Source organism: Symphodus melops, assembly GCF_947650265.1.
Source record: "Symphodus melops genome assembly, chromosome: 4".
In the NCBI taxonomy this organism is placed as follows: domain Eukaryota; kingdom Metazoa; phylum Chordata; class Actinopteri; order Labriformes; family Labridae; genus Symphodus; species Symphodus melops.
In genome coordinates this window covers 29,566,160-29,590,389 of record NC_136694.1, presented here as the reverse complement: position 1 = coordinate 29,590,389, position 24,230 = coordinate 29,566,160, and the positions used below count along the sequence as shown (strand labels likewise).

Here is a 24,230-nt window from a genome sequence, read left to right as displayed (position 1 = left end):
ACGCAGAGCAGGAAAGGAGGCCGATGAAAGAAAGCAGCAGCAGCAGAGTGAGACCAAAGACTTCGGTGACGAGGAGACGAATGAGCAGGAGGGATGATCACAGCGTCACGCTAACGAGGGTTCATCAGTCATTTATAGGCTGAGAGAATAACGGACAGTGTGTGAGGTCATGTCTGTGCAAGCTGCCATGAGCTGATGAAACAGAAGAGCACATGCAGAAGACGTGTTAGTGTCTGCAGCGAGCTCACACACACACACACACACACACACACACACACACACACACACACACACACACACACACACACACACACGCAGGATGATGAAAACATCCGGTCCTGGAAGTGCAAAATCCTGCAGTTCATGTCGAGTGTCCGCTCGAGGCTGCAGAAGCAGAGGACGTCTGAATGTTTTCATTTGATTCATTATTTTTGGAAAATTTCAGACTTTTTATTAAAAAAAAAATTCCTTTTAAATGTCCGAGCTTCTTAAAAAAAATCCCCCAGTTTGTTGGTTTGAGAGGCTGGGACAGTCGATCGACCTCTGGACATGAAGCACATAAGAAGTTACGTCTGATCAGTCAGTCAGCATCCTCACTGTCCGAGCTGTTTTTATTAAAAATAACAACAACAATAATAATAATAATATATAATGTGTGTGTGTGTGTGTGTGTGTGTGTGTGCGTGCGTGCGCGTGCAGAGTTGAGGAAGGCAGCAGAGGAGTGTCAGAGTGAGGAGGCGTGGCAGGAAGGGGAGGAGTCGACTTCAGAGCTTGAGGACGAGGAGGTGGAGGAGGAGGAGCACAGACAGAACAGCGAAGCTGAAGAGGAGGAAGAGGAGGAGGAAGAGGAAGAGGGAGAGCACACTCAGGAAGACTCCCACAACCACATGACGGTATTTATAGTGCATACGTGTGCGTGCTCAGCTCCATCAAACAGAACTACCCAAAACACTTAAAGGGATAATACAACGTTTTTATAGACCGTCACATCAAATCAAAAATGGCTGCTTTATTTATAGATTATTATATATAGTGCACATTAATGAACATGTGCAGTAAATGTGCCAGATTGTTCACATTTATGCAAATGTGAATCGAACCACGATAACAAGCAACGATTCGGTGACAGAGACGTAAAAAGCATCAAAATACAATCAGACCCTTTCAGGCTTCCATCGCTGCAACACCCGATAACTGCTCTCATATCTGCCAAACCCAGGGGCGTCCAAAACGGGCCGTGTGGGCGGGGCCTCGATCTCTACACAGCTCTCTGATTGGTCCTTTAACTCTGAGTCTCGTCTGAATGCGAATCGGTTTGGACAACGTAAAAGGAGCGAGAAGAGCTGCCGTGTCATCGGCACGATTCTCAAGATGTGTCGCTCTGCAAATATGATACAAACACACCGAACACGCGGCGTGATCAAACCTCCGCCATGTGGTCGGCGTGACAGGGAAATGATCGCGGCTCTTAGCTGCGGAGGAAGAGTCGAATCAACAATACATGAAGACGCTTTTTTAACATCATCTGGTTTAAGTTTTTCCTCCCGGGATGCTTACTGAGTTACTTCCTCATTCTTTTACAAATCAAATGTTTCAGGTGTTTCTGGGGCGTGAAGACCACCCGGAGGTCCGCAGCTCATCTTAACATGTGCGCCCGCCTCTCCTCCTCCTCCTTCGTGTGAGATGGATGCTTTTCTTTTTTTTGCAGACAATCTCAGAGGTCGTCGGTTTGATCACTGAATGTCGTGGCAGACATCTTTGATAACAATAAAAATGTTTACATTGCTGGCCAGCGACTCCTCAGTGTACGCACGAGCACAGGGGACAATCCTGCACTCGACCGCTCGTCCCTGTTATTATCTTTGATCTTCTGCCAGTCTGAACACGCTTCATGTACGTGTTGTATTCGGACGTCATGTACCAGAGGTCACCGTGCTCAGGCTGGTTTCTGAGCTGAGAGAGTTCAGGGTCAGAGGTCATTATGATATAAATCTCGGTTGTTAAGCCAGGAACTCACGACGTGCGATTTCCAATTCTGACCTGATTTTTTTTTTTTTTTAAAGTTGCACGGCTGATTTTGAGGTCGATCACTCGTCACCGTGCAGATATCCAGACGGCCCCGTCGCTGACTGAAACACATTTGCATAATATGTGAGGTGATGAAAACGGCGTGAGGTCAACTCGAGCTCCATCGTCATCTTCGTTTGTTTTTTTTTCTCAAATATCTTTTATTGAGGAAGCAAATCACTCAGACACTCAACACTATACAACAGGCTGATTTGTATAGTTACTGCATAGTGTGCATGTAATCCTTATTTAAAGCTCAGATATAAAGAAGAGGTATGATTTCAGTAAGATAATTAAGAGATAGAGTGCAATAACATGCAACGTAAAGAACAGAGAAACAAAGAACAAATAAAAATAAAAAGTTGCCCCCCGAGCCCTTCATAGACCTTCAGCCCTCTCAGTGTGTGTACAGTGTGTGTACAGTGTGTGTTAGGACACACACTGTTGTATTCAGACATGAGATGCAAGATAAGATCCGAGGGGTTCCCAGGTTTTATTGAATGGTTGAAGTCTGTCCTTCAGAACGTGCAGAGTGTCAGTTCGCATCTTAGAGGTCGGTACACACATGAGGTCAGAGACGTTCCCAGACGGATGAGCAGAAGCTCTGCTTTGATCGACGTGTTCACGACCTCACGACATGATTTTGCAGATAAAAATCCAGAAACAACGTGTGTGGATGTTTTTGACCCGCCGTCTTCTCTTCTGCTGTTTCATTCAGGAGAACAGTCGCCTATCGACACAGCTGGACTCCATTCATGCATGAGGTGAGTGTGTCTCTTTGTTCAGTCGGGTCGCAGCTCACTCCCGAGGCGACATTAAAGGATTATTTTGTCTTAAACCCAAAAAACAAAGAGAGCGGCGTGTTCTCGTCGGGGCCTTCTGCTTGCTGTTGTGTCGCTGTCACATTTCATTTCTGAATGCTCAGCTGCAGAGTGAAGTCTGTCAGTTTACAACCCGGTGTAAAGAAATCTCTGCAGGACTGAAACGTGATCTGCTTGAAGTCGTCTTTTGCCCCTTTGCTCTTATTTGTTTTGTCTTATGTTAGCATCGCCATCGTCTAGATGAAACAATCATAAGTCACGAGGAGCACAGCGCTCCTGATTTATATCAAGCAGGTTCGGACTTATCTGGGGCCGCCTGATCATGTGTGATGTGTTAGTCTTTGAAGAGCCAAAAGGGACGTAAATCAGCACAGACTTCTTCTAATTGAAACCTGACTGCACGAAAGAAAGACGTATCAAACAGATGTCGTATCAGTTGGACTCAATATCTGCAAGCTTTGATGAAGAGGCAGAAAAGTTGATTTTATTCACAGTTTTTAAAGAAGGGATTTACCACAGAGCTATTCTTTATGTATGAAGAGCCTTGATCAGTCTCACACACACTCTGTCTACAGAGCAGCTCCACTCAGCCTGTTAGAAAAAAATTGTCTGAGTGTGCACGCATGTATACCAGCGAACACTTAAAGAATGTGAGACATTTCACACATGAATAAATCATAAAGCAAGTCCCTACTGTGTGAATGTGTGTGTGAGTCCTGACTGTGAGGGAGAAGCTGGAGTCCTGCTGGCTGTGTTGTTGTCAGAGCTGTGTTTACATGGACGGGACGGCCGGCTCCTCCCCTTGTGTATAAAAGCTGTTTGAGTCAAGAAGAAGAAGAACATACTCACTGATTATTAGGATGAAGAGTTTTTACATCATTCTGTGTCAGTTTACATGAAGCTAGCAGCTAACTAAAGAGTGCTAACACTAGCATGCTAACACAACCATGCAGAACACAGGTGATTGAAGCTACTAGCTAGCTAAAGAGAGCTAACATTAGCATGCTAACACAACCATGCAGGACACAGGTGATTGAAGCCACCAGCTAGCTAAAGAGCGCTAACATTAGTATGCTAACACTACAATGCAGGACACAGGTGATTGAAGCTACCAGCTAACTAAAGAGTGCTAACATTAGCATGCTAACACAACCATGCAGGACACAGGTGATTGAAGCAACCAGCTAGCTAAAGAGCACTAACATTAACATGCTAACACAATTTGAATGACGCAGGTGCTTAATAATTGTGCGTTCTAATTGAGTATTCCGTCGTGTTAACGTGAGTGGAGGGGGGGGGGGGTCAAAGGTGTCGCCCTCTGGTGTAGGTGACCCCAAACAGCAGTTTGTTTTGGTATGTTGGAGCTCAAGGGCGCCCTCTACTGGATCAAAAAGTCACACATTCTTCCTTTAAGACGGATTGTTTATCCACGGTGTCTGAAGCATTGAAACCTGTAAAGAGACGAGCTGCTGGACTAGACTTGTCAGATCAAGTCCAATGTATTCATACGGCATGTTTCCGACAAGCAGCAGCGAAGACAACAAGGAAAACACGAGTGACTTATTACCACGCTTAACGCCAACATGGAGCCGTATGGAGGGTCTTCTGGTTCCGAGGAGGAACGATCCGAGGAAAACAGAAAAGATGAGCCGGTCTCACAGCTAAGTCCAGTCGGTCTCTGAGCTTTCTGGTCCCGGTCTCCTTGGTATAACTTGGTCAATGTGGTCTTGACTACATCCCTACCTGATGCAGTACGGTGGTTGTGCATAAACAGAACACTTTGCAAAAAGGACGGCCAGGAATGCAACAAGTCAAAACACGAATGCAGCAGGCGAACACACAGACGTGATCGTAGAGATTTTTGCATATTGTGGCTTTTTTTGGATTATGCATTAATCTTGACCCCTCCTGGCCACCGTAGAGAACACACGTCTGATTCTGCATCCATACCCATTTCTTGCAGAAGCTTTTATCTGCGTCCTGTGTCCTGCCTGTCTGTATACTGCTACTGGATGCCTTGAATTTCCCTCGGGATCAATAAAGTATCTATCTATCTATCTATCTATCTCCAGTCGATAGCGGTGTCGCTCTTCCCAGAAAGCTGTAATTCCTATTTTTGCCCCAATAAATTTCTTTTAAGCGGCACGTCCAGCAAATGATGACATAAAACGTAGGAGGCAGGTCTTTGGTGTTTTACTTAAAACAACTGTGCCTGAACTTCATTTTCATTGAATGATAACATGATATCATATTTAAGATCTGATGTTTTATAGTAATGTTATGACATGCTGCTCCAGTCAAATGCACATCTGCTTGACAGCTGAGCGTTGGCACCTCAGTTTCATTTCTGTCACGTTCTCTTTTGACGGTTTTATCCAAACTGACGGCACGTTTAGCGCTTTGAGCTGCAGAACAGAGTGAATGAAAACACAACCTCAGGTGGGGCCAGTCTCAGGTTTCAGACAGCACGTCCATCTCTTCATGTCGTGTCATCTGCAGGACGTTTTAAACTTATCTTAAATAATATGATCATTCTTTTTTTTTTTAAACTAGATGAAACTAATTCTGTATATTCAGCCGTCAGCAATTTTATTAAGTTGTGGACACGACCAAACTTACACATGAGGACAAGTCGACATAAATATTGCGCGGTCATTGGCGATTCTCGAGTCTGTTTTGGTCCGAGGTCCCTTGGGGGACGATCCTTCAAGCATTCAGCAGGGCAACAAGACGGGTAACTGTCAGACTGGGCTGCCTTAGGGCCCTTTACAATACCGCCATTGCACATTTTTCACTGCTGCTTCGGGGGCCACCATCTGATCTGGGGCCCCGAGCAGCACCTCTGAGTGCAGTTTTGACCCTCTTTAATCCTTTGCACAGGAGACCAGCACACAAAGGGTTAAACGCGCCTCTGTGTCTCTGTGCTGTCTGCATGTCTTTACACAAACCAGGGACGGCTGTGGCTCAGCGGTGGAGTTGTTGAGGGTTCAAGTCCTCGTTCCTGCAGCCACTTGGCCGATGTTCGTGTTGTTTGCACATTTCTTTCTCTTTTTGTCCTCCGTGATCGTCTAGTTCTCCTGTGATGTGTCTCGAAGAGCGGAGACACAAGAAAGGACGAGAAGAAAAACAAAATAAATCTCAACAATATACAAAAGAATTGAAAGCAAGTCTAAAGATGTGAAGCTGCTTTTTAAAAGAGTCCACAGAGGCCGAGGAGTCCAAGAAGCTGGGAGCTCAGAGATCTGCTGAGGCCGTAAAGGTTTAAAGATGGAGGCCGGTGCCGGTCCATGCAGGACTTCAAGAGTGAGCACAAGCATCTGAAATGTTATTCTACAATAAATGGGAGGACAGAATCGCTGTGATCTGGATCCTGAGGGCGAGCTGTCCGATCAAGCAGAAGGAACGTTTGGTTTTGTGGACACGCTGGACATAATGGAGCAGCACAGAGGAAAGAGGTTCACTGCTGCTCTCCAACATCAGATGCTAAACATCATGGGAGTGTTTGTGCATGGATATCATTAGAGGGACAATTGGTGTGCAAGTCAGAGTGCTCGAAGCGACCGCAGCCTCTCCCTTGTGAATTTATCGTGTCGTTGTAAGAAAGCATAAAGAGAAGACAGGCTGTCCTTGGAGGACAGGAGTCGTACTGAGGGGACAATGTGGTCTCATTTTGTAACAACAGGGAGAATAAGTAGAAATGTGTAATGTGTGCGGGATGACAGTAAAAACGAACAAGTGTGACACACGTGTAAATCATCGACACGCAGCACTGTATGTGAGCGAACGTACACGCGAGCCGCCACACGCGAGCCGCCACACGCGAGCCGCCACACGCCTCGTTAGAGCAGCAGAGAGCCAACCCCAGTTTTTACAGCAGTCTGGATTTCATGGAGCTCAGGGTGTCTGATTTACTCCTCACTCAGCGTCTCTCTGTGTGATCACCTCGTCACGATGAAGTGTTTAACACGCCGCCGTCAGTCGGTCCGTGTGAGAGCGAGGAGCAGAGAGAGCCTCGGCTCGTGAGTATGAAAGGCGAGTGAGCAGAGTGAGGGGAGGGGGGGTGGGGGGGCGTTCACACATGCAGCTCCTCTCGGAAATATCGTGAGATTTTCAGGAGAGTGTGAACGCCCTCACAGTTGGAGGCAGCTGCTGCTGACAGATTTCAGGCCATCGTTCTCCAGTAAACGTCGAGATTCGACTCTCCGACGGGTTTTTTTTTTTTTTCTCAAAGACTTTGTTAAAAAATAAATCCACTCAAAGTTTAGGGAGAGTGACAGCTCGTGCAAAAACTGACACTAAAAGGGCGCCGAGATCCTTTATCACGAGGCTGCAGACTGAGCAACTGTATTTGATTTATTCAGAGTGATAATAGTTTGCAGAGTACAGTACATGTGGTGCCGAATAGTTTCCCTTTTTTTCCTCTTTGCAAAACAGACCCCGATTACTATCATCGAGGGTTTAAAGGTCACAGAGTTCACAGATTCCTGAAAAGGGTGTGTGTGTGTGTGTGTGTGTGTGTGTGTGTGTGTGTGGTGAACTGACGTAAAGCAGAAGAGGCGCAGAGCTGAAGTCTGCTGGCTGAAATCGTCTCGATCACAGCGAGGTCGGTGTGTTTTAAAGGGTCCTGGACCCGATCCTTGACGAGGCGTCTGATTCGCTGACGTTGGCAGGAAGCTCGTCGATTCAACAACAACAACAACAGTCTTTTCGTGTATTCTGGTAACGGAGCGCGGCGGCTTGTGCTCAGTGAGCTTCTCAGAGAGCCGCGGGGGAAAAAGGCCTCTCGGCGTTTTGTCTGCACCGCCTAATCCGATCAGCTCGAACAAACAAAGAGGCAAATTGCTCGGCTTGGAGGAAACGAACACGGACATAGAAAAAGAAAAACACAAATTCGTCTTCCAGAACTGAGAGATCCGAGACCAGCCCCCTGAACACGATCCGTCTCCTAGCTTAAACAAAATAATCGGCGTCTGTATTGCTCCCAGGAGGGAAATTCCTCTCTGCTGCTTTGAAAGCCGTGTGATAGATTTCATTCGTTTCGTGAGTGAACAACTTTCCCAACATGATATCACTGCATTTATCTTTTTCTAGATAAACAGAAGTCAAGTCTTCGTTTTTTGGGGGGGGGCCGCAGCAGCTCAGTCTGCAGAGACTCGGGTCCAAAGAGTGTTTGTGCATCAAGCCCATCCAGGACCAGAGGACTCCCATATAAAAACCTGTTTTGAGTCAACAGACCTGATGTTCTGCAAAGGCACAATCACCTTTGATGTAGAGGCGGGAGCGAGGAGGCCGACGGCGGGTTCAAATCGTAGAGATATAATCTGAGGCGCACCTTCAATCACTTCTTATTTGACTCCTCGTGACTTGTTTATGATGCACGTCTCAAGGTTAAGTGGCCCGAAGCGGAGTTATTTACCCCGAGATGTAATCACACCATGAGACGCTTCTCTCTGAAAAGTGAACCCCTGTCGAGCTCAGTCATTTGAAAGTGAAGGTCGGGCGAGAGGAGCGTGTTTTTCTATTTTATTGCGTGTACATGTAATTATCTCTGTTCCTCTCCCTGAAGTCAAAGATCCTCTCTCTTCTGCAGAGCGCTGCACGTGAACGCTTTCTGGAGTCGCACAAATCGCTTTCATACGAGCGAGCGCCCGCTGTGCGCTGAAACACAACAATCCAAATTCAGTTTGACACACATAATATGGACATTATGAATCTTAATAATCTTCACATTTGGAGTCTGTCGAGCTGTCTCCCTTCTTGCAGCACCACCACTCCTGTGGAGTTTAAAGGGGAGATTTATTTCTAACAGGGTTTTTTTTCTCTCTCTCAATTCAATTAAAGACCAAAGGCTAACGGATGCAGCGGGCCGCCGTCCTCTCCGCAGTGCAGCCCCGTGCCGAGTCCGTCTTTTCCTCTGCCTGCTTGTTATTTTTGGAGAACAAACAGCTCGTTTTGTGCTGATTTGTCTTTTAGCGTGCTCTTTGTTACATGAACCGACAGTCTCCTGCTTCCTGGCGTGCAGCCCCGCGCTCATTTCTTGCTGCTGCGGTCTACGGCTTTCACTTTTTATTTACACACTCGCTGCAGACTCTTCAAATGTTTCTCTTTTTTTTTTGTATAATTTATAGAAAAACTTAATCTGCACATGAATTATTTGCACATCAGTGCAGGACAGTAAAAGTCAGTATCAGTTTCTGTCTGGTTGATTTCCTCATGCCTCGACAACGGGCTAATGTGCTAATGTTTAAGTGCAATACTTTCACCAATAATTCAATAATATGTAGTTTGATGCAGCTGAGGCTTATGGGACGTAATTTTGTAGCAGTCGTAAAACTCATCGTGACTCTTAACTTACTGCCTTTGAGAGTTCGTTTACAAGAGTCAATAAGTTCTCATGATTGGAGTCTAATTTCTTTTTGAATCTAATCATGCAGCCGATAAATTCTGCCTGGCTCATTCGTCGAGCTGCGAACCGTTTGAAGCACGCAACATTTCCATCTGCAGGTTCAGATACAGAAAACCTTCAAAACCTGCAAAAAAAAATTCAATTCTGACTCAACTTTGATCAACATCTTTCAGCTTTTTTATGACTTCATGGCAGGTTGCGTCATGTCTGTTATTTGACCACATTGAGGGTTGATGGCACTCGAGATGGTCGAGTTTGATCTCGTCGAAGAAGCATCCTTTCTCTCCTCACAACTCCACAGGTTTCTCCTCCTTTTTCAGTTTTCTGCTCAAAAGTTGTACATTTTCCACCAGGTGCATGATGGGAAATGATCTATACTCCAGTCTTGAGTCAGTGACCCTGTAAGATCCCCCCGTCTGTCCAAGCGTTATTGAAAAACGTTTTTCTGGGATTCGCCTCAGAACAGAAGTGACACATCCATCATGTTTATTGCTTTTATGTGTCTGTTCTGTCTTTTCTCTTCATCCGTTCCTCAAACTGTGAATCCCGCCGTTTGTTCGCCGACCTCCTGCAGTCGCACCTCAACTTCACATCTCCTCAAGTTTCCTCTCAGCCGGGAGTCCGGCGTCTTCAGCATCTCCTCAACCTTTGAAGAAGATGTTACTGAACGAGGCCGATCGTCTTTAGACGTCTTTGATGTTTTTTCTTAATAATTTGATGGAAGTTTCCAGAAGTTCTTAAGGAGACAGTTGAAGGTGTGTGACATCTACAACTGTATCAACCCTATAGCCTTTTTCTGCCGCAGTTCCACTTTGCACCGTGTCCCCCCGGAGCGATTAGAAGAGACATCTTTACAGCCCGCTCGGGGAGGGGGGATGCCGGCTTCAAAGCACGAACATGTGGTGTCATAAAAAAGGAAATAAAAGAGCGCAACAAAGGGTCATGACGACATACATCTCTCGAAAACTTCCTCCATCAGGGGTCAGAACACACGCGATAAATATACTCGGTGAAATGCCGAGAAGTGGACGAGGGGCCGAAGATGTGTGAGGCTGGAGCTGCTCCGGGAGGGGTTTTTTTTTTTTTTTTTTTTTTATGTATCTGTGAGTCGGCCTCGAAGAAGAGCAGCGTCTACATGCTTCAAGTGCAGCACCTCAACCCTTTTTTTTTTTTAGGATGCTAAAGCAGGAGCTTTGCAATGCCAGGGGCCCCCATAGCATAAACCTCTGAGAGGTACCAGCCTCCTGCACCGGTGTGTCTCAGCACCAGGAGCGCGCATGTTGGAGTGCACGGGGAGAAACGTGCAAACTCACACGCAAAGGTTCCTGTGTGACGGGGATTCAAACCTGGAACCTCTGAGCTAACCTCTGAGCATCCAACCCTGAAAAAAACTAAACCTATATAGTTTTTGTTTTTAATGTACGGTAGGATGTTGTCCCCTCCTGTTTCTGATCCAAATGGACAGGAGTGAGGAATGAAGGGGAGAGAAGGGAGAAAAAAATCCCATCTGTTAAAATGTCGGTTTAAAAAAGGCCAAAAACAGCAACAACAACATGATGGAAAGACGTGGGAGCAAATCCATCAGACACTCACAGGAGATGTTGAAACAGAGACTGAGTTCTTACTGGCAAAGGATTTCTCTTTAGACTATTTATGTTTGAGTTGGAGACATGGAAAAGTGGATACAGTCAAACATTGAGAGAGAGAGTGAGAGAGAGAGTGAGCGGGCGAGCGAGCGAGGACACAGGAGAGGAGTCAAGGCTTCTGTACACGAGGATCTGGGGACCACCATCTTCTTCTGGAGTGAGGAATACGTTTTGTGTTTCTCTCATAATATCGAGCACGCGGTTTAGGATGAGCGAGCGGTCGTGTCGGAGAATATCTTCCTTATTTTTCTCGGCACTAAAAAGACAATTTAAACTTTATTTTCATTGATTAAATTGGATCGTGTGCGCCTGCACAAACATGATGCTTTTTGATTCATGCATACAGGGATGTGAATCAGCCGGTTTCTCTGTGAGCGTGTAAACGTCACATCCCGAATATGATCAAAACCGGGATCAGGCTCATAACCGGGATACTCAGGTCCATGTGAACGCACTCGGTGAAAGGGAAACGGAGGTACGAATATGCACAAAGAGTTCACAGAGAAAAAAGAGGAAATATTTAGTCTCAGTCCTTTTACAGAACCAGACAGAAAAGTCAGAGAAGAGATGATTTCACCTGAGCTCTGATTTAAACGCTGAATTGACACGTCTCTGCCTTCTCGGCTTGTCGGTTGGCTTTTTGGTTTTTTGGACGGTGAGTTTTCATGGCATCACATGAAACATGGAAACGAAACAGATGTCCATGTAAGAACTGTAACTTTCTGCATGACGGATCTTTCCGGAGGTATTCCGGTAACCTGTGTGCAGGTATGTGCTGCAGCCGTGCAGTGAATCAATCAAAGGCGGCGTGTTTTACTGCTCGCTCACTTGGACTCCTCGGCGTTACGGGCCGACTGCGAGGGATCACACGCCATCACGCCCCATCTTTTTGTTTGTTTGCGGGACATCGGTTAAACTGATGGATGACGGCGGCCTTTGATCTCGGATGATCTACCGAGCGTGCGCTGCATTCTTTTGATGTGTCCGACTGTCTCTCCATAAGTGTGCAAGCTGAGCATGTGTGTTTACATCGCTCTGCCAGTTGGATCAGCACGCTGGGAATAAAGTACTTTCTGCACGGCTGTCATAAAAAAACCAAACACATCAAACCAGAGGAGGGCAGAGCCGAAAGGAATAAAAAACCAGCAGCGAGCAGAAAGTTAAAATTCAGAGTAACTACTACACTGCTGTAATAAAGACATACAAGAGACCACACATTTTTTAGACACATGCGCCTCCTTTCCATCGTTAATCAATGAATCCAACACAGCCTGATTTCTGCAGCCTTCCCAGGACTTCTGACAACCGGAGCCAAAGGCCCCTTTTACTTAAGTCCCTGAACCTTTCAGATCTGGGGACCTTCATTTCACAACATGGAGGCAAGCGTCTCCTCCAGACTGTCATCATCCCGTTTAATAGAACATCTTTGATCCTGTGCTCACAGCCTATCACAAGCTCTGTGCTGCTGTGGCGGGCTCGCCTGCCTTGCCCCCCGGTTCCTTGTCACTCCCTGAAACATATAGCGGAGTAGTCCTGCATCATTTAGCAGGAGGCTTCTTCGCCCTAAAGCCGGGCGGACGAGTCGATGCTCGATCAGCTGCTCCCGAGCGGTCGGATGATTTTCTGATCGAAGCGTTCAGCGTGCGTCCGACTGACTTACTTTAGCTTTGCTTCCTGTGTGTAAAGGTTGAAGGTCCAACGCTGCGTCAGACACTTTCAGCAGCTCGGCTGATTATCTCAAGTTGTGAATCTGCTCAAGTGTATTGCAGGAGTTCAGACCTGAGCTCTTCTGTAAAAAGGAGGAAGAGAAATGAGTAACAGTTTGTCAGGCTGTCAGAAACCCTGCAGCTTTGATTTACTCACCTGTGGTTTCACAGTCGGTACATCTGCACAGGATTCTTTGCATATTTGCTTTCTTAAGCTTTCCACCAATAACTCTTCCCCATCTCTCTCTTTTTGTTTCCAGCTGTTGTAGTTGGAAATTATTCAAGGAAATGTTCCCACATTTTTTGGAAAACACACTTCTTAAATTTATCCGACTCATCCAAAGGTTTAAAAAAAAACCAAAAAAGCAGAAAGAGCTCAAGTGGTTCAGTCGTCAGCATCATCGTCATTTAGCTGCTGAGCTTTAAGCGTTGCTCGCTGTGCCAGCCGTCACTCCTCCCTGCAGGCTAACATCGGTGCTGCTGCACGCCTGAGTGCAACCTGCGCTCAGGGAGGAGGAGGCGGGGTTTAGAGGAGCCAGGTAGGAGAGAGATTTGAGTTTATTTGAGTTTGTGCTGGAGATCACCTGTCCTATTTTTTTAGCTTGTGAAGGTTCGACTTTGTTTCTAACGTAGTTTTAGGGGCCGATGCCGAGAGGCGAGAGTTCATTTTTAGTTTCTTTGGTCACTGATTCATCTGTGATTTTTTTTTTTTGGGGGGGGGGGGGTTCCGGATGAGTCCAGCTCTGTGAGGCTCCATCAGGAGTGCGATCTTTTATGCCACCGAATCTTTGACTTTGGTTTTCCCGTCTGATAATCACATCGACCACTTTGTCTCAGGGAGCGCTGCTGCTTCTCCACAAAGCGCCATCTGCTCTCGAGCAGCCAGGCCTGTTTGTTTGTGTCTCATTTTTTAGTCTTCTTAATATCAGGGTGGCGTCTTGTCCTGGTGCAGACCCGGGTACCTTACCCGCCTTTCTGCAGGGAAATCAGATCTTGTCTTTGGTGACATTTCCTCTGAGCCTCTGTCGGTTGTTCTGTCTCTAAGTTTCTTCCGTCTTCTCTCCATCTGTAAGTGATGAACTCAGAGCTGCTGTGGTCATTTGGCACATTTTGTTTCTGTGCCTGCCTGAGACGGGCCTCGGGACTCTGTTTTTTAAAAGACTCTGCGGATGAATCCAGAATCTGTGAGCGAGGGAGCCAGACTGTTGGAGCCAGAAGAGCTCAGGTTCTGGTTCAGTTTACAAAGCTTGGGTGTACAGTGGGTGGAGGGTCGCAGGTTCAAGTCCCGGCATTGAACAAAAAAAACCCCGACCTCCTGCGCACTGCTGAGGTGCCATTAAGCAAGGCGCTAAACCCTCCCCCTTCCAAGCAGCTCAGGAGCTGCTCCCTCACTCTGACATCTCTCCATGTGTATCAGCCTGTGTTTAGTGCATGACTCACAGAGTGTAAAAACATCATTTCCCCTCAGGGATCAATGAAGTAATTCTTCTTCCTCCTCCTCTTCCCTCTTCTTCTTCTTCTTCTTCTCCTTCTTCCTTTTCTTCTTCTCCTCCTCCTTCTTCTTCTTCTTCTTCTTCTCCTTCTTCCTTTTCTTCTTCTCCTCCTCCTTCTTCTTCTTCTTCTTCTTCTTCTTCTTCTTCTTCTTCTTCTTCTTCTTCTTCTTCTTCCTCTTCTTCTTCTTCTTCTTCTTCCTCTTCCTCTTCTTCTTCTTCTTCTCCTTCCTTTCTTTCTTTCTTTCCTTCTTTCTGTTCCTGCAACAGTCCCAACACAGCTGTCTGCTTCTGCTCGAGGTTCCTGCCTGTAAAAAGGATTTGTCTCCCTGAATGTATCGTGGACTGGATCATTAGAAGACCTCTGTGTTTCCTGACATGTGGGCAGAAAGCAGATATTGATTCACACAGATCACCACACTCATCCTGTGGGCATGAACACACACACACACACACACACACACACACACTCCTGCACAGACAGGATCCTGGTGCCACAGCGAGCGTGCCAGAGCAGTTTTAAGGTTTGGTGCCTTGCTCTAGGGCACCTCTGCAGCGCTCAGGAAGTGGACTGGCACCCCTTCAGCTACCAGGCCAGTTTCTGGACTTGGTCCGTGTCGGGACTTAAACCAGCGACTCTACTTAGCTTCTGCCGCCCCCATCCCGTGAGGTTTCTCTCACAGCAGGACGGTTGTTGGTTCGAGTCCTGAGCCAGACAGCTGCCTTTCTGTGTTTGACTGTAAATGCATCTTTAAAGGTTAATCCTGACTCTAAACAGCCTGTACGTGTGAATCAGTGATTTATTTCACTTTAACAAGCTCACACCTGTTGACCTTAAGTAACCCTGGAGCGATCGGAGACTTCCCTGAAATGAAAATGAGCCAAGCGAATGTTATTTGTGCTTTGGCACGTGCAGAAAACAAAGCGGGGTAACATCCGCTGCTGTGGCGATGAAGAGGGGCGACGTTCAGACACACGGGCAGAAGTATCACAGCGTCAAACAGCAGTCGTCTGAGTTAGGTCTGTGTGAGGTTTGTCAACGTTACCGGCACTTTGTCTTTATTGTGAGGTAAAAAAAAATCATCATTTGAACTTCCCAAAAACTTTCACTGCCATGGTCCAGAAATTTTCAGAACTTTGACATGTTTTCTTTGTTTTTGTTAAGCTTGCAGTTTTGTGCTAAGAAATCTAGCTGCTAAATGTTTCTGATGATCTGTTTTGTTTTTTGTTCCAGGTGGAGTGAACCTCCGTGGATGACAAGAGAGAGAGAGAGAGAGAGAGAGAGAGAGAGAGAGAGAGAGCACCATTGACAGGCAGAACTTGATAACAGCGCTGAAAGGCCATCAAACAGCAGGGAGCCGGGCAAACACACAACCGTAAAACAGAGGCACACACACAGCAGAGGGACAAACTCGACACTTTGTCAGAGCCACAGGAAGACACTAAAACAGCGGGGAACTGCCAAAACACGTCGTAAACAGATGAGTTACACACAGCAACACACACGTACGCGAGAAGAAAACACAGCCATGGCACGGACTCAGCGCTGCGTCAGAGCCATGCGGACGTGGTTACACAGCAGGCAGTGGTCCAAATGCATCTGAAACCAGCAGGGGGTCTCACACGCCAACGTAAACAAGAAGTACACGCACCGAGGAGGACGAGCATGTTTGGGAAAACTCATCAAAAAAAACATAAGTGAACGGACGTTACACCGAGGACGAGCTGGATGCTGGAGGGAAACTTCACCTCATCACATCAGTACATTCATTTTATTTTGAAAGGGAAATGAAAACAAAACTCGGCTTCCTTCTTTCCTCCAACAAATTTGAAAACAACATGAAGCTGAAACTAAAATGTTTCATTTACATTAAGAGGTAAACTACAGGTGGATGAATAAAATAGAAGATGGGCAAAACCGCAGTGAGAGAGAATCATGAATCAGTCAACGCTTAAACTTTCATTTAAAGGTCACATATTCTCCTCCTTTTCAAAAAGTGTGAACAAGTGTCCTCGCTCCTCTTCATCATGTGTGTGAAGTGTGTTGTTGTAAATGTCTATAAACCCCTCTATTTCAGCCCTGCTCAGAACAGGCTGTTTTATGTGTCTGTAGCTTTAAATATGTAAATGAGCTGTGTCTGACCACGCCCCCTCTCTGGAAGGGCTCGGGTGTACTCGCTGCTTTCTGGCTCCATGTCCTATTGTTTACGGTGAGAAGGCAGACTCAGAGGGCAGAACAAACACCTAGCTGTGGGAGTGTCACCCACCTGAGGGAGGGGCTACTGCCCTTTGTGATGTCATGAAGGGGAAACCTCCAAACGGCCTGTTTTGAGCACACATTTTCTGTAAAGTGGAGCAGGCAGAAGACGGAGAGGATGAACTTCTCTCATCATTGGGGGGTTTGTAGACAGACATGTTAGAGGAACATGGAGAAGAGGATTTAAAAAAAAGAATATGTGACCTTTAAAGCAGCTCGTTCGTGATAACAACAGTCTAATCTGTCCCAACACAATATGTGATGTAACCGCCCCACGCGTACAGCACATAACTTTGTGAACTCAAAATGAAGTCAGGGGTTCGAGATGCTGACAAACAACGTGGTGATAAAAACCGGTTTATTACTTTTTCCAGTTATTAGTTATGAATTCGAGCAAATTCTGAACTCATACATGTGGACTTTATGACTCGTGAAGCTACGTTCACCTAAAGGGAAAAACAACCATTATCAAACTTGGATGGATTTCTGCCCACATGTATTAAAAGTCGTTATTTTCTTGACATGATGATTTACCTTTGAGGCCAATCCGTGATCTGTGAGCCTCTGTGAGAACTCAAAACCCTGTCTTAGGTTTAAAGAGTGCAGAAGAAGAACCAAAAGATCCTCAAGAGAAGCCAATGACGGATGTTTTCAAATGACATGACAGTGAGTTCGTTTCCTTTCAGTAACATCGCTCACTTGGTTTTCCTCTGTTCCTGTTTTTAATTTGTCCTCTGTGAGAGGACTGGAGTTCTCCTCAGAAGTACAAACGTGTTGTTCGAGTCAAAAACCTTTTTATTACATGATGCAGCACAGAGAGTCAGGCTCACACTGCTTTTTAAAAACCCCCAAAGAGCATCAACGATGGATCAATACACCAATCAGGAACGCAAATTCAAACACATTGTCTTGTAAAACAGGTGATTGGATATCAAAGGGACGGTCAGGAAATCTTTCATTAAAAGACAGGTTCCTTCTGTTCTTCAAACTGTGAACATAGATCTTGAATCTTGAGCTGACGGTTGATGTGAATTTTTAAACTTTATTTTAAAGGTGGAGTCAGTAGTGTTTGTTTTAGTTTGTAGTCTCCTGGGTTTGTTCTCCCCCAGAAGCTCTCATTCCCTGCAGGATGTAGTGTGTACATTAACTGTTTGTAGCTACACTGCAAGCTAATGCATGCTAGCACAAGCTAATCATCGGTGTTTGTCAGCTTCCTGTCCAACAGGAAGTAGAGCAGCTCCACGTCCACGGGTGAAAGACAACACAAGGTTCAGCCTGGTTTTAGAAGCAGCTTTCTCCTCTCGCTGTTTCTCCTCACTCTGATTAGATTTTCTCTTCTTTGCTGCGACGTCCACGTCCGTCATATTCACCGCTTTGAATCTCCTCCAATCACTGAGCTGTATCCACTCCTAAACTCACCTGCTGCGCTCTCATTGGCTGGAGGAAACACACCAGCTCCGCCCACAAACGTCCCGAGTCGACCAGAACAAATCAGAAGAGTCAAATCCAGTCAGAGGACAGAGTCTCTGCAGACACAGTCACACATGTACGGAGGCCCAGAAGGGACAAAGCTTCACTTTAGGAGAAGACTGAGTTTTATTTTGAAGGGACAATGGAGCAGCTTCACTTTAGGAGAAGACTGAGTTTTATTTTGAAGGGACAAAGGAGCAGCTTCACTTGAGGAGAAGACTGTTTTATTTTGAAGGGACAAGGAGCAGCTTCACTTTAGGAGAAGACTGAGTTTTATTTTGAAGGGACAAAGGAGCAGCTTCACTTTAGGAGAAGACTGAGTTTTATTTTGAAGGGACAAAGGAGCAGCTTCACTTTAGGAGAAGACTGAGTTTTATTTTGAAGGGACAAAGGAGTAGCTTCACTTTAGGAGAAGACTGAGTTTTATTTTGAAGGGACAAAGGAGTAGCTTCACTTTAGGAGAAGACTGAGTTTTATTTTGAAGGGACAAAGGAGCAGCTTCACTTTAGGAGAAGACTGTTTTATTTTGAAGGGACAAAGGAGCAGCTTCACTTTAGGAGAAGACTGTTTTATTTTGAAGGGACAAAGGAGCAGCTTCACTTTAGGAGAAGACTGTTTTATTTTGAAGGGACAAAGGAGCAGCTTCACTTTAGGAGAAGACTGTGTTTTATTTTGAAAGGACAAAGGAGCAGCTTCACTTTAGGAGAAGACTGTGTTTTATTTTGAAAGGACAAAGGAGCAGCTTCACTTTAGGAGAAGACTGTGTTTTATTTAGTAAGAAAACAAGCTACTGACTCATCCTTTAATTATAACAACCTGATCAAATAAATGGCGGTTTATGAGGGCATAAAAAGTGTCCCAACAAAACTCAAAAAGTTACAGTTTTTGGGAATTTGCGAGAATCTTTGTGGAAATGAGTCTGACTGTGGAGTAAAAAAACAGAAGCCCACACACACTTCCTGTTTTGTTTCAGGTGTTTTTGAGTTCATTATGACCTGTACCTGTATATACGTGTCATGGATGTTCAGCCATAACAGCCGGCGAATGAAGTCAATGTAAAGATGAGCTAAGAGAATATGTCCTCTCTCTCTCTCTCTCTCTGTGTCCCCTCTGTCTCTGTCTGATTTCTACATGCTGATGTTTAATAAGCATTGCTGTTATTTTTAATGACTTGTGCATACTGTGCGACGAAGCTGGTGGGGCCGCCAGATGGCCTTTTCTCACACACATGTAAATAATCCAAATAAAAAGAAATGTTGGAACTTCTGGTCTGAAACGTTTTGTTGTGAAAACAAGTCAGACATTTGTTTTTTTTTTCAGGCTCTTCCGCGAGTCAAACCTTTTTTTTTTTTTTTTTAAATGTTTGTGTTCTGCTTTAACTACCAGTCTACCGTTTACAGCCCACTTAAAACGTGCCGGAGATCTCCAACGTGCTTTTATTGGCACTTTAGCTTTGTTCGAGTTCATGTCTTGGATTATCTTTAAATGCTTCTCCCTCAATTAAAATCCTAATTTGCCGGTCTATTAAGAGCTAGTTGCCTCGCTGTCTTGTATAACTGCTGCATTTAAACTTTGAATCCCTCCCCTGCAGACTGACAAAATGTCGTAACTTGTCCGACGCTGATTGGACCAAACTACACAGATGTCTAATGGAAGCTAAAATTCTTCAGGTGACTAAACACATCTCTCTTTCCTTCTGATTGCCTTTTCATGTCACTGCAGGTTTTGAATGTTGATGATGTCGAAAAAACAGTAAAAAAAAGTCTGACTGGTTGTTTTATACGAGCCTTACAGCCGGTCGCTGTGCACATACTGGACGTGAAGGTGTCGATCGGGAGGAGCTCTGTGAAGTCCGGGACCGAAAAGCCCGGGACGACGGGAGGATTTTGTAAAGGCTGCAGATGTTTCACAGACAACCTGAGGTATGCGGTCTGTTTGGCTTCTGACATTAAAAGATACATCCAGGGTGTCTCATGCAGAAAGCTGCTGAGTTGTATTTTTATGAGCCACAGGATCACATTGAACTGCCAGAGCAGCCATTAACTTGTTACTTCTGATCGTACGGGGCCCCCAGTGCACACATATCATCTCTTATCTCATCTTTAAAGGAGGACTGTGACTGACACGCTCATAAAAGTCCAGTCTGCGTACGCTTGATGCTTCATAAGTTATAGCTTGTAGATGAAATCAGATAACCCCCGTTATCAAGGAGCAACTCGTTTCAGAGTTTTATGTGTCTGCTTAGCAGGAAGAAGAAACATCAGCCTTTGCAGCAGAGATATCGGGGAGAACGAGCCAACGACTGCAGTTCTTCTTTCGGCCACTTGAGGCGTCCTCCAACCTCCATTAGTCCCCATATTAAAATGCTTGGCTTCGCAGTGTAATTTGGCAGGTTTAAAGCCTGGGACAAACGCACTGTTGGCGTCTCGGCTCTCTGCTGGTAGCTGAATTTGCTTAAACAATCACTTGGTTAAACGATTTCAAGTCCTGCACGTGTCAGGTTCAGCTTCCTGTATTTGTTCCTGCAGGTAGACGGTGACGTCCAGATGTTCACGCAAACCTGTGACCTCGTCGCCTGTGCACACGAGTTTATTCTGTCCAAGATGTATTAACTGAAATCTGCATCTTATCTGTCAATATTGGACATGAAAGAGGGATCCATGTGCTCCTCATTGTCTTAATCACATCATGTTGCCGATTTAAATCAAGCGGATTAATGGTTTGAAACTTGATATCTCTGGGATTTTTACATCTGCATTTACTTTTCTTTTTTTTTTTTACTCATCTTACAAGTCCTGACTGTACGAGCTCGCAGTGCGCCCTTCTTTCAGTTTAGTTCTCCATCTGGATCCGCATCCTTTTTTTTCTTTTACCAGAGCCCCGAGATGGAGAGTATGATTAAGGCGTTCTCTTGTATCCAGCCGACCCATGTCAGCTCCCCTGAGTCCTGCAAACATGCTCAAAGGATGTCACGTCTCGTTAAAAGGAAGCACCAGTCTCAGCATGTTGAAATTGGAAAACACCAGTCTGCTTGTAGTCTGGGGGGTCGAGGTCCCTCGGGTGCACTTGACACATCCCGGCTCAGGGATCTGGTTCAGTGCAGTTAGATCCCAGACCACAGCGTGCTGCAGCGCTGACCCGATTGGTCCAGAACATGGATGTTGTCTCAGTGAAGCCACACACAGGTTTGTGAAGTTAAAAAGCTCAACAGACACCAAGTACACACTCTACCTGTTTATCCAATCAAAAAACACTCCAAACACCAGGAGGCGGAGCCAATCCTCCTGACAAAAAAACTACAACACCCTTGAAAAGTATATTCTCTCTCTCCCATCCATTCATCCCTTACCTGTACCGCTTGTCCCGATGGGGGTCGTGGTGGACTTGGGCAAGAGGCGGGATTACATCCTCAAACCCTCAAACCAGGATCCTCCAGGTTTGTATTTCCGTTGGTCTGAGAGAGAAATGATGACGGGATGACGAAGTGTCAATGGCGGCTCGTGCCAGGACAACATGTTCTCTCATTTATCTTTAATAGTATGAAGCTGTGTGAGATGTCTGGTGTTCCCTGAAGGCGATGTTTTAAGACATTTTCACGGTTACGCTTGGAAAAACAAACACAACGTGTAGACTGTTAAAAAATCGGAGAAAAAAAAAGTATCAGTCACAGACCATGAATTTGACCTCCAGTTAGGTTACAGAGACTCATTCCAGAGAGCTCCTCGGGTCGAGTTATTAAGTTCATAGCAAACAATCATATTTAGAATGACGCGTTCGGCTTTGCAGATTTGGTTCGTATCAGAGTCGACCTGGACCTCAGACTGTAGACCTCTTAGGCCCAATTCAATCAGTTTTCGATGACCACATTTTGTGTGGATAGAGTCGTTGATCCGGGACTGACACAGGAGCCAAAGGTCGGATTCAAACCCAAGACGCCCGCTTGGAGGGCTACGTCCTCCGTGCATGAGTCGTCGAGCGGCGATCCTTTAAAAACATCCAACCTATCAGCGCTAAAGAAAGTCCTTACACAAATAAAAACGTCACGATGCTTCCAAACAAACACGAACAAAACTCTCATTCAAAGCTTTTTCTTTTTTTTCTTTTTTCAAAGCACGGCCGTCAGAAGCGAATCGGGCAGCGCCATCGGAATCCAACTGATTCCCACATTAAGAACACCTTCCATGTCGGACACAGAGGCAAGAATTTCCTCATCTTAATTTGCACGTTTGGAAAAGAAAAAGGCTTCTCAGCAGTGCGCTCGCACACTCGCACGCACACGCACAAAAATGTATCGAAGTGCAAACTCCACGCACGCCGTTGACTGAACGATCTCTTGGGTTCGATTTGAAACGATACTTAGAGCCATAAAAACATTTGTATGAGTGATAATAGTGTTTCCTCGGTATTCTTCACATTTTCGCTGCAGGAACGCGTTTGAACTGCAGAACATCTGTTACCCACTCGCACTCTCTAACCGTTTGCACCTGACGCACCTGACAGCCATTCTGCGACTCCCCTCCGCCTTCACGACAGACTGCACGGGTCGAGCTAAATAAGAAAAAGATGTCCCGGTCACGGTCTGAAAACTACAAGATGTGTTTTCACAGTTTGTGCAAATTCATGGTTTCGTGCACCGCAACAGGACTTGATTTGACGGTGGCGGGGCGCTCCAAGTGAGCGCTGCGTCTTGAGATAATGAACTCAAGGTGCAACAATTAGCTCCTCGTGCATTGTTGTTCCTGATCGTGCATATTTTGAAATCAAAGTCCGACTGTTAAGTCCGTCCGTCGCTCTTTGATCCTGTGCAGATAAGAAGGATTGTATATAAGATTGTTCACGATCCAGTGTTGTAAATCAGTTCCAGACTCAAGACCACTTTTTGAAGGTCTCGGTCCCGGCCTCTGACTGGGCTCACTCACACATTTTAAATCAACACCACCAATGACAGATTATTTTCCGAGAGATAAAGAAATCGACACTCTGAAACGATCAGACGTCATGAGGTAGGCGTTTACTGATCTCCCGTGTGATTCATATGTTGCAGCAGCTTAAATAAAAAATAGAAAACAAGTTGTAAAAACAGAAAAATAAGAAGGGCTTGACTTCATAATAATAATAACTCTGGGCTTGAACACGCAGCTTTGGATGCTTACACACACTCACTGACTCTCCCAGTGTGCGTCTGTCTGACCCTCGGCTCTAACCTCCTGATCTGCATCTTTCTAAATGTGCCTGCGAACACGTGGACCTCATCATCTGAACTCACTCCGTCTTTTACCAACATCACTCTGTGATCCTTCGCCGCACGCTTCGTTCAGCGTGACGCGTCGTCAGTACATCGTGAGCATGTTTCCATTCGAGCTTTCTAAAGCAGGTGATTTGAACGCGCCGCAAACTCCCACTTGAATTCATTTATTCACAATAGATCGGTTTGTATATGTGGCAAGTGGCGAGACATTGATAAGGATGGGTCGTGAGATTTCTTCCAAAACAAATACGAATTTAACATTTTAGCCACAATGGTGAAAATACATCTCTAATACGATAAATAAAAATAATCCCAATAATGTTTGGGCACCTCCAGCGACAGTGGGGGGTTCCAAGTCTCGAGCAACATCATATTGTGGGCCGCTGGCTGAAACGTTGGGATCCCTCGGCCTAGTTGTAAGTCTGCACGCCACATGCACTGAGGCTGGAGTCGTCCCAGCGGGCGGCCCTTAAAAAGCCTTCAAATCTTATCTACCACGCATTAAATAGTCCTGGACAAATTCACATCACAGGTCGGCCGATCAATTTGTAGTGCAGAATTCTTCAGCCATCCTTCCTGAGCTCTGTCCGTCCTCCATCTGTTTCCCCCCGGCATGACTTCTCTCCAAACCAGATGCCTGCAAGCTCGCTTCTGGAAGGGGCCAGAGGAATGCTGCGAAGCTGCCTCACCTCTCGACTCCTGGAAGGATGTGCCCGCTCCTGGTTTGTTCTTTTTTTTTGTAATTTAAGACGAATGAAGGCAAATGGAAAATGATTTATTTGTTGTGAAATCCTCCTGAAGCATCGGTCACCTCAGAGCTCCAACTAAAGCTTGAGAAGACGTCTTTACGATGACTAGGCATCGCTTTAGGAACCTCCGTGTTCTGAATCAATTCAGAACGATATTAGAAAGACCGGTCAGGACTAAATGCTGCAGTCCAAATTAAGAGAGGAGCCGTCATAGAAACACTTTGTTTCCACTCAGTGTCTGACAGCAGCCAGTCGTTCTTCCTGTGACAGTATTAATACAGTTGTCTGACTTTAACTATCGTGTTTGGTTGTGTCGATTTTTCCGTGAAACTCAGCTCATGTGAACTCTGTTATGTGATTTATATACGCT

General features: G+C 45.6%; 1 long non-coding RNA gene across 1 annotated transcript in view; it reads left to right on the top strand.

Moving 5' to 3' along the window:
- The first annotated feature begins 702 nt into the window (after nucleotides 1-702).
- LOC306822604 overlaps nucleotides 703-24,230 on the top strand; it is a 152,473-nt gene continuing 128,945 nt past the window's right edge. The window contains exons 1-3 of the long non-coding RNA XR_013778901.1: nucleotides 703-893; nucleotides 2,786-2,831; nucleotides 15,371-16,106. This is a non-coding gene — a long non-coding RNA (uncharacterized lncRNA). The remainder of the gene's footprint in view (nucleotides 894-2,785; nucleotides 2,832-15,370; nucleotides 16,107-24,230) is intronic.